This window comes from Alnus glutinosa, chromosome 1 (assembly GCF_958979055.1).
Source record: "Alnus glutinosa chromosome 1, dhAlnGlut1.1, whole genome shotgun sequence".
In the NCBI taxonomy this organism is placed as follows: Eukaryota; Viridiplantae; Streptophyta; class Magnoliopsida; order Fagales; family Betulaceae; genus Alnus; species Alnus glutinosa.
The window spans coordinates 43855652-43866829 of NC_084886.1; positions in this window are offsets into that span (position 1 = coordinate 43855652).

Here is an 11178-nt window from a genome sequence, read left to right on the forward strand (position 1 = left end):
GACTTAATTGTTAGACATCTGCTCTCAATTTAACCGACTTGAGGATTCATGTTCAGAAGTTGGCTCCATATTATTTTGCAATAAATGATCATTATTAAATTGTAATAAAAACCTGGTCACATATGGTTTTTTCTTTTTTTTAGCGAAAGATCTGAGTATTTTATTGTTCAACGATCACAAACATAAAACTTACATCTTAAAGCATAAAGTTTTGCGAAATCATAGCCACATGCTATGATGTTACATAGCCATAGATATAAACAAAATTCTTACATATAACTTTCATCTTCCGCTAACCTATGTACAAAAATAGTTAAATATCATATTTGCTTCGAGCAGATTAAATCTAAGATAATCGTAGTCAAATTTTCTAGAATGATTTATTTAAATTGACCGTGAGAGATAACCTCTCACAACAAACTATCCAGGCTGTGAGAGATAATCACCAACACTTGACTAACCTTCATCTCATAGATCGCCCATGAAGGTAGATTTAAAGAGAAAAGAATTCTTATTCAAAGCAAAAACACAATCAGCAAACAGTAGCAGCGGCTAGGAAAGAGATGAACGGTACATCACAAAGGTAGATTAACATATGCATAGCAGAGATGCCAAAATTGTTAATCTGGTTGGACAACACTTAGAAACTAAAGAAAAAACCAGAATAAGAGAGAGGATATGAGCATGGAGTAGAAAAGAAAAATGAGAGGAGGAGGGAGTCCCTCCTCTCAAATATGGTTTTTTTTTAGGGAAAATAGAAATATATATATAAGAGGTACTATGTTGGGGATAAATCTCACTTAACCCGATTCAAAGAGGAGATTCGAAAGTCAAATAAGGTCAAAACAGATAAGAATAATGATCAGATAAGAATAATGATCATATCAGAAGTCTAAGAAGATATCAGATTAGAAGTCTAATGAAAGATCAGAGTCCAATTAGAACTCTGAAATCAATTCTAGATCTCAATTAGAACTCTGACAGCAATTCTAGATCAACAAGGAGCAGGAGTCCTAATCCAGGTTTGACTCCACCTCTTTGCCTATAAATAGGCCCATACCCTAGGTATAAACGAGGTCTCAGTTTTTATGTATAGAGCATTATTTCTCTCACAAAAGCTAACTTAGGCATCGGAGCGGGACCCCCGGAAGGGTCCCTAGTTTTTGTTGTTTTGCAGAATCATTGAGAAGCGTGAAGAACATCAAAGGAACATGCAGATTCACACCATACCGGAAACTGTACCAACAGTTTGGCGCCGTCTGTGGGAACCGATTATTCGTTCCTCATAAAAGAAAAAGAAGATCCAACATGGTGATGAACACACGTTCCGGAAGCCAGACCAACCGAGAGCCCATAGTCCGAATGGAGCTAGTTATTAAGAATAATCCGCAGCCTCCACCGAACCCTCCCCCGTGGGGTGGAGATCAAGATTGCATAGCAGCGTTGGAAGCCCAGATTGAATCCTTAACACAACGGAATGCCGAGTTACTGCGCAGGAGGCCGGAACAGCCCAATCCCGAGATGAACAGGGATGAGCGTGAGGAAGAAGATCACAATAGCAACACTAATCCTCAGAGGGAGGATGACCGCCAAGGAGATCTGAGCAGAGTTATTGCCGAGCTGGAGAGAAGGTGCACACACATGGAGATGGAAAGGAATGGCAAAAGTAGATCTGTAGTTGTGGATAAGCTCTTAAGGGGTACAGACTCACCCTTCACCAGACGAGTAGCAGATTATCGGCTACCCGATAAGTTTAAGGTACCCCAAATTCTAAGTTATGCAGGAGACGGAGATCCCCTGGATCACCTAGAGAATTTCCAAGCTCATCTAGACCTTCATGGGACACCCGATGAAGTAGCGTGTCGGGCCTTCCCCCTTACTCTTTCGGGGAATGCCCGGGACTGGTTCAGGAAGCTGCCCCCGAATTCTGTCAGTTCAAGGAATTGTCCAAGACATTCCTAACAGAGTTCTTGGCTTTCCGGACAAGGGAGAAGCCATCGGGATATTTGTTAACGTTGCATCAAAAAAGCAACAAAAGTCTTAAGGAGTTCATGGCTCGGTTTAACCGAGAGAAGGTAACGGTCGAAGATCCGACCGAGGATATGATCTTTGCTGCTATTTATCAGGGAATTTCACCCGAGGAGCCTTTGATGAAGAAGTTGGTCCGGAAGCAACCAAGTACCTTGCAGGGCCTAATGGATAGAGTAGAAGAATACATCAATCTGGAAGAGACGCTGAAATCTATGGCCAGTTCTAGGTTACCCCGAGAGACAGCCCCAGAAAAGAAAAGGAAAGAATTTAGAAAAGCTGATGGGGAAGAGCAGAGGCAGGTAAAGAAGTTCAAAGATTACAACTTTACACTTCTCAATGCCGAGATATCAGAAGTCCTTATGGAAATCAGAAGAGATCCGGCGTTCCGGGAACCACAAAAGATACCAAGTAATCCTCCTTACAGGAATGCAGGCAAATATTATGATTTTCATAAACAAGCCGGTCATTACATCGAGGGGTGTGTAACCCTAAGGTTGTTAATAGAAGAATTCATAAAGAATGGCAAGCTGGTTCAGTTCTTGGGAGAAAAACGAAACCAGCAAGGAAATAACAGGCCTCGGAATCATCAGGATAATCAGCCTTGAGATCAGCAGCCACGGGATTACTATCCCCGAGACCGTCCTCAGCTAGGCGAGAGGCATCAAGATAATGATCCCCGATATGACATAAAAAGAAGAGAAGACCGAGGAAGCAGAAGCCCTAGGCATATAGAGCCGAGGCAACAACAGTATCTGCCTGTGATCCCATAAAGAGGACTCTCGGGAATTTCAGGCTTGCTTTTTATTTTTTAGCATTTATATTTGCAAAGAACTAGACTTTTATTTTTAATTCAGACTAGACAGAAAATTCCCCTGATTTTGGGAATAAGTATTTTCAGAATAAATGAATAAAGCTGACTTAAGCATCGGAGTGTTCCCGGTCTAGGGACCGAGAACCCGTTGATGTCGCTTATTTTGTAGGTAAAGCCTCTCGGATCAGTCCTAACCAAGAGCAAGAAGCTAAGCCTCTCGGATCAGTTCTAGCCGAGTGTAAGAAGAAATCTCTCGGATCAGTCCTAGCCGAGTATGAGATGAAACTTCTCGGACCAGTCCTAGCCGAGAAGGAGCCTCTCGGATCAGTCCTAGCCGAGAGCAAGAAGAAACTTCTCGGACCAGTCCTAGCCGAGAAGGAGCCTCTCGGATCAGTCCTAGCCGAGAGCAAGAAAAAACTTCTCGGATCAGTCCTAGCCGAGAAGGAGCCTCTTGGATCAGTCCTAGTCGAGAGCAAGAAGAAAAACTCTCGGATCAGTCCTAGCCGAGAGTAAGAAGAAAAACTCTCGGATCAGTCCTTGTCGAGAGTAACAAGAAAGCATTCTCGGATCAATCATTGCTGAGAGAGAGAAATAAAGAGAGCTAGGGGGGTCGGATTTAACCCTCGGGTTTTGCAGGTTTTTCATGAGATATGGAGAAAACCCTAAGGAAAAACAAGAAGGTAATGGAGGGTAAGATTTAACTCTCAGGTTTTGCAGGTTAGCAGGTTTTCAGAAGGAGACAAAACTCGGGTTTCCTTAGACATGGAATTCCCATTATTCAAGCAAGCTTCGGATAAGGGAATTGGGGGTAACTGTTGGGGATAAATCCCACTTAACCCGATCCAAAGAGGAGATTCGAAAGTCAAATAAGGTCCAAACAGATAAGAATAATGATCATATCAAAAGTCTAAGAAGATATCAGATCAGAAGTCTAAGAAGATATCAGATTAGAAGTCTAATGAAATATCAGAGTCCAATTAGAACTCTGACAGCAATTCTAGATCAACAAGGAGCTGGAGTCCTAATTCAGGTTTGACTCCATCTCTTTGCCTATAAATAGGCCCATACTCTAGGTATAAACGAGATCTCAGTTTTTATGCATAAAGCATTATTTCTCTCACAGAAGCTAACTTAAGCATCAGAGCGAGACCCCCGGAAGGGTCCCTAGTTTTTGTTGTTTTGCAGAATCATTGAGAAGCATGAAGAACATCAAAGGAACATGCAGATTCACACCATACCGAAAACTGTACCAACATACTACAACTTCTATTTTCTTACTCAAGAAAAACAATATATATAAATATTTTTTAAAAAAAGTAAGATTTTGCCGGCCCTACGACCTATGCTTAAGTGAACTCGGAATAAACTAAGAGTATGATTTTGGCAAAGAGGGTGGTGTTTGAGGAACCATCAGTCCCCTCCCCCATCCAAAACTACATAATTTTTTTATTTTTTTATTTTTTTATTTTTTATTTTTAAGGTCGCTGAACCACTCTTTGGTTTGTTGGACCATTCTACAAAAACCACCTCAAGCCTTTTTTTTCTTTTTTTCCAAAAAAAAAAGGAAATAAAATAATTGTTGGCATGATGTTGACCGTTCATATAAAATGAAAAACCCATAAAAATTGTGTTGCATCTAAAATTTTTTCATTTTCAAAATACCCTCCACCCTTACTCTGCTTAAGTTATACAACTTTGAGCTTCAATGTCAAAACTTGTGGGGCATGTTTTAAATTTCAACTTAGGGGACACTGTGGTGACTTAAAACCTGTGGGCTAAGCTTGATGTTTATGACTGATGCAGGTAATGAACGCAGCTAGATAGGATGAAATATTTACAAATTGTTGGTTTAAAAAACATGAGATGATCGATAGTCTTCTCAACAAAACTTTCTACTCGTTAAGTATATATTGTTAGGTTTTTAGTGATCATAAATTCAATGTCAAAACATGTTTGATCGTAAATTTTAGTCTAAGGGTTAAGTCGATAAATCGATTATCATGAAAACCAATATAAGTAGGGGCAGCTCCACATAGTGGCAAGAGCAGGGCCTTAAGCAGCTAGCTAGAGATTTGGAGCCCACCTGCATGTAGCAAATAGGCTTTGCACTTGCCATTTTTGTGGGATATTGTTCGAGTTGTATGCAATCCTATTCCTTTCCCTTTATCATTTACGATAGTTTGGCTATGAAAAAGAAGCTTTTGATTTGTTGGTACAATTTTCCATATGGTGTAAATATGCATATGCACGTTTTTTTTTTTTTTTGTTGGTTCTTCACGCTTTTCAATTAAAATTATCAATGACTAAACTAACTTCTGAGGAAAAAATTTGCTCAATGCATAAAATATTGAGTCTGCTTTTGTACCTGTGGTATGGCGAATTGCTGGTTAGAGTTCTAATTGGACTTTGATCCTTTATTAGACTTCTGATCTGATACTTCTTTTGTTCTGATATCTTATTTGACTTATGAACTAATTGGGCTCCGAGTCCTATTCCGATTCTGCCGGGAATAGGACTACTGATCAAACTATACTTGGACTAAGAGTTCTATCCCGATTCTATCGAGATATGACTACTAATCAGATTATGACTCTTACTTCAATTTAATTAAATTAGAGTAGAGTCCTAATTTTAATTCGAATCTATTGAAATAACTGATACCTAATTTTTTGAGAATAGCCGCGATTGGACTTTTCGAGAATCCGATTGTCTCCTCCTTGAGTCGGACCGAGTGAAATTTATTCCCAACATAATTAGTCCGAAGAAAACATGCAGCTCATTGCAGACATCATCGGATGAAGAAAACTATAGGTGGATTGGAACGTGTTCTTCTTCCTTCATTCCTTCCTTCTTTCTTTCTTTCTTTTTCTTCTTTATTATTATTTTTTTCAAGCAAGTACAAAGGGAGAAGGGGAAGGGAAAACTACAGCAGCATTAAACACACAAAAAAAAAGGTAAGCAATACAACGAACACCCACCCAAAAAAAAAAAAAAAAAAACCCAATGAGGGTAAACAGCGCAATAATGGCCATGGTGGTATACATGCGGATATGATTATTTGTAACACTTGTACTTGCATCCGCAAAATGCGGATATCTCTTTTAGATATCTACATTTGCATTCGGGTATTATTATTATTTTTACTATCTGCATTTCCACAGTTATTGTGATTATGAAGTGCAATTATTATCCACTACCCGCAAATAGGTAATACCGTAATGGACCTATTTTAAATGCTTTTAAAAATAATTTTAATCGGTTTTTAGTCTTTTATGCTTGTTTTAAAAATATAATGCAACACCGAAAGTATGTAGAACCGAGAATATTTATAGTAATCAATGCTCACAAGAAACACTCTTATGTTTTTCTATGATTTAATGAGCATAACGATCAAGCCAACAAACATAAAAAATATAAATTACAAATCCAACATAAAGAAAGAATAATTATTACAAATTTATAACATAAATTTTCTAAATAGAACACATTCATAAGTGGATGTTGATGGCATTGTGTTGTGTTGAATATATTAACTATAATATATATGAAAATATGAAAATATATATTATATATAAAAGGTATGCGGATCCGCATACCATGAAGTCGATATCCAAATCCGCACATACGAATAGTAATTTTTCAACCGCATCAGCATGTATGAATAGCGAATAAATACGGATAGTGAATGCGGACAGTTAATATCCGCTGCATGTACCCTAATAATGGATTGGCCATCATTAAAGAAATATATGCTCTTTTTGTCTTGTTATGGGATATTGCCACGTGAAAATTAAGCTAATGTGGCATATCACGAGACACAAGTAAATGGTTTTTGGGCACATAATTGCTTCCAACACTACCGAAAGAAATGGGGGTGGATGGGAAGTGGGAACTATCCCATTTTGTGTATAAATATATTAAAAGAAATATTATTTTCTATCTATCATTTATTTATATATATTTTTAAAAATTTATTATTAGATTTATAGGACCGATGGGTCTTACATATTTGATAATGAATTTGAAAAAAGAGATGGACGAGAGATGAAAGAGTAATAAGTCTCATATATAATTAGTATATTATTATTAGATTTTGATCTAATGGTAATTTTAAAATTCACATTAAATTTAAAAGGAAACAAGAGAACACAAAAAAGACTTATAGCATTAATTATATTAATATATTTAGGAGATTTAAAGAACCTTGGATGCATCGAATTAAGCCATAGAAAAGCCCAATTTCCACACACATAATAATATCCCATTTGAGAATTCAATCCCACCATCATTCAATGTTGTAAGTGGAGAAACCTCCCTAAGCCGGCCACCATCCCCACAATCCCTTTGCTTGATCCACCCACTCTTTTATCTTTTGTCTTCTTTAAGAATTGCTCAACCATGTAAAATGATAGAAAAATATTTTATTTCATTCTCTTTCATATCTCTTGTCTATCTCTGTATAAGATATATACAAATTCATTATTAAATCTGTGGGATCGTATGTGGTGAATTTACAAAAGAGATGTACAAAAGACGAGTAAGAGATTGACACCAAATATATCTCAAAATAATATCACTTGCACACTGATTGACCTAAATACGAGCTTGTTGTAAATTTTGAAGTTCTATACTAGTTAGTATGAAGGTTTTAACAAGAAAAAGTATTTAAGGTACTACAGTTTTTTACCAGAGTCTCTTATCATAGGATCACACTGTAATATTTTTTTTTTCCCGAAACTTCACTTACACACCTCGAAGTATAAGCGGTTTTGCAATCATAACTTCGAAGTTTAAAAATTTACAATGTTGACGTCCCATATTTTAACCCCTTCTAATTTCACTTTTTTTTTTTAAAAAAAAAGTAAAATTTGCAACCATTTACCTTTACAAGGCATCACAAGTGGTGTGTCTCCCCACTATATATCTAGTTCGTCACACCCAAGTCATAAGGTCACCCATGCCTCTCAATGTGTAGTACGTTTGGCATCTGTGTGACATTCTTATGACATAAGAATCCAATTTTTAAGAGATTTTAGTACCTTATTTACTCTTCACAACTCCATTTTTAATCTTTTACCGACAAGGTTTATTAGGAATAATCTTTTATTTAATTACTTATAATTCAACTTCTGCTCGCTCGAAAAAATTAAGAAACCCTTACAGTTTTTTCTTTCTTAATTACCTAAATATTTCCATCTATAAACATGTTTCTAAGTCCCGTAATTCTTTTATAAACCAAGTCTCTGTATCACATGCTTCATCTTAATTTTTGTTGTGATGAAGAACAAAGGCTCATATATTATGAAGCATATATATATACTTTTTGCAAGGCCAGTGTACGTTCTTTCTTAATTTTATTCATAAAATTATCTATATAAACTTCAATATTTAGGATTTTTTTTATTAAAAAATTAATGTATGGATAAATATATAGATTTTTTTTATTATATATTTAATTATATATATATAATATAAAATTGTAGTAATGTGATCATTATGAAGTGCTTGGCATAGCCCAAGCACCCATTAAAGGGCTGTTTGAAACAGGCAAACTAAAATGCTTTAGTGGAATTGGGGACCCAAGTGTTTAGTAATGTTATATCTTTAGTTGTCGTTCCATATATTTTCTGTCTCCATAATGTGAAAAATATGTGTGTTATTTTGGGATATTCCTGAATATATGTGTTTTATTTGTTTTATGAAGATGAAAACAAAGGTATAACACAATTTGAGAGTTTGTAGAATGATTCAAATGCCATGCTAATTAACTTCAATAGTTTGTATTTGTTAGGGAGATAGAGCACATGGGAGTCAAACAAAAGCATAGCCAAATTCTTTTTATCGGAGTCAAATCAAAACACTCGTATCAACAATAGAAGCCAACTAATTATTCGGGAGAGAAATATTTATTTAGGGGGTTTAACAATAGTACGTTAATATAAATATTAGAGAGGTGATACACAGGGGACGAAAAACCGTCCCTTTGACAATTTTTTTTAATTAAAAAGAGACTGTTGAAACCGTCCTCTGAAAATCATGTTTCTAAATATTAGGACACCACTTATAGCCCAGAAGCCTAAGCTAATGGCTTAGATCCACCAAAGTATATTAACTATTCTCTTTCTTTATACTTTACAAATGTAGGATACAAACCTCACAAAGTGCACTCACAATGATATTTGTTACTACTCCGATTTCTATATTATACTTAGTTGTGTTCCTTTCTAATATAAAACATGGGCAAGTATATTTATACAAAAGTCGGGTTAACTATAAATAATTCTATCATTCTTCCTCCTTCCTCCCTCATTTTCCGGCTCTGTTTTATCTTTTTAAAAATGAAATCCTCCATTTACTTTAGAGAGTTGTGACATGTCCATCTCTTTTACAAATTTACTATTTAATCTATAGAACTCATATGAGATTTTACAGATTCAATGAAGAATCTTCACATCTCTAATATGGAGATGAACAAAAGATGAAAACTAATCATTTCTCTTTAATTTAACCCCAATACTTAAATTTAATTTGAATTGCCCATTTATATAAGAATAAATACTCCATTTAATATTTGTGAATTTCCATTTTATTTGTTAAGCGTACAAATTTGTCGGGCTGAATCCAAATGGAAAGGGATTTTGGCCATGAATAATGCTATAAGGACCAAGGAGGACTAATTTATTCTTTTAAGTTATTTCAAAATTTTTTTTTTTTTTTTGAAAGAAAAAGTTATTTCAAAATTAATGTGGCCTTAAAATTAAATTATCATTAGATCAAAATTTAATAATGATATATCACACATTTAATAGTAATTTTAAAAACCACATTAATTTTAGGAGAACTCAAAGAGGACATACATAATATTACTTTTTGGGCACATCCATGTTTGTCAAAATATAAATTAAATAATTATTTTTTATTCACTTAAATTTTAAGAATAATTGAGAATTTAAATAAGATCAAAATGTACATTATGAGTTTATGCTTCTCACAGTTGTTCCTATTTCAATTAAAATATTTTATGAATCGTTTAATCTCACACATAAAAAAAAAAAAAAAAAATTAATTAATTTTAAAAAAAATTAAATAATTAATTTCACAAATTTTTATAAATTTAAACTTATAAAATAAGTGATGATTTAATAATAATATTTAGATGGAAAAAAAGCAGGGATTAAAAATACGGAATCTCACTAGAATTGAATTATTATTATTTTTTTTTTAAATACTAATATTTATATATATATATATATATATATATATATATATATATATATATATATATATATATATATATATATATATATATATATATATATATATAAATCCTGTAAATTTTCCGTGAGACATGAAGAATTCCAAAGGCTCTTTCGTCCTCAACTTTGCTCACTTCCTGGAAGCTCGTCGGTCGGTACCCAGAATTGAGCAGCTTCGATGCCTATCTCTCACCCAGACTCAAATCTCCGAACAAATTAACAGCCGCAAATATCATCACCGTCGCAACAAAGGCATTGGTGGTGTCTCCGGAAAACCCTTGGGCATGATCAAGAAAATCCTGAGCGTCCACGTGGTGCGCGACTACTAAAATGTCCAGAAACTCACTACGCTCCTCACCACCTTGTTCCAGTCCAGCGTTGTTTGCCATTAACTAACAAAGGATTCTTGAATGTTTCACTTTCACCCAGCCCCACGTTGGGTGGTCGGCCGCCCTTATATTTCATTCAAAAGGTTTCATTATTATTATTATTATTATTTTTATTTAACTTCACTTAACTTATAATTTTTTTACTGTTTTTGCAATTACGTTAAAAAGCTTTCAATTTCATGTATCTAACTTTAAAAAAAATTGATTTTATGTTAAATCTGAAGGGAGGAAGCCAAAACACCTAAAATATCCATTTAAAAAAAGAAAAACAAAAAAAAGGGGTTGAGCCACGACCAAACCGTACGTGGGATCCATTTTTTTATTTTTATAATTTTGTTACTAAAAATTAAATAATTTTAAAATACTAGATTATAATAGACATTTTACCAATATTATGTCTTATTTAACCTAAAACCTAGCGGTAGAGGTGTCACTACAAATTTTTTAAAGTTGAATACATTAAATTGAAAGTTTTTGAATTTTATGAAGTTAATTACAAAAGCGATAAAAATTCAGAGAGTTAAGTGAAGTTTCACATTTTTTTTTTTTGTTAAAATAAATTTACGTTTTTTTTTTTTGGAAAAAACAATCTATTTCTCTCTTGTTTTTTTTCTTGTCTATTGTTTTTTTTTTTTTTTGGAATAATTATTTCTCTATAGCAACTTCAACAATAGTAGCTAAAATATCTAAT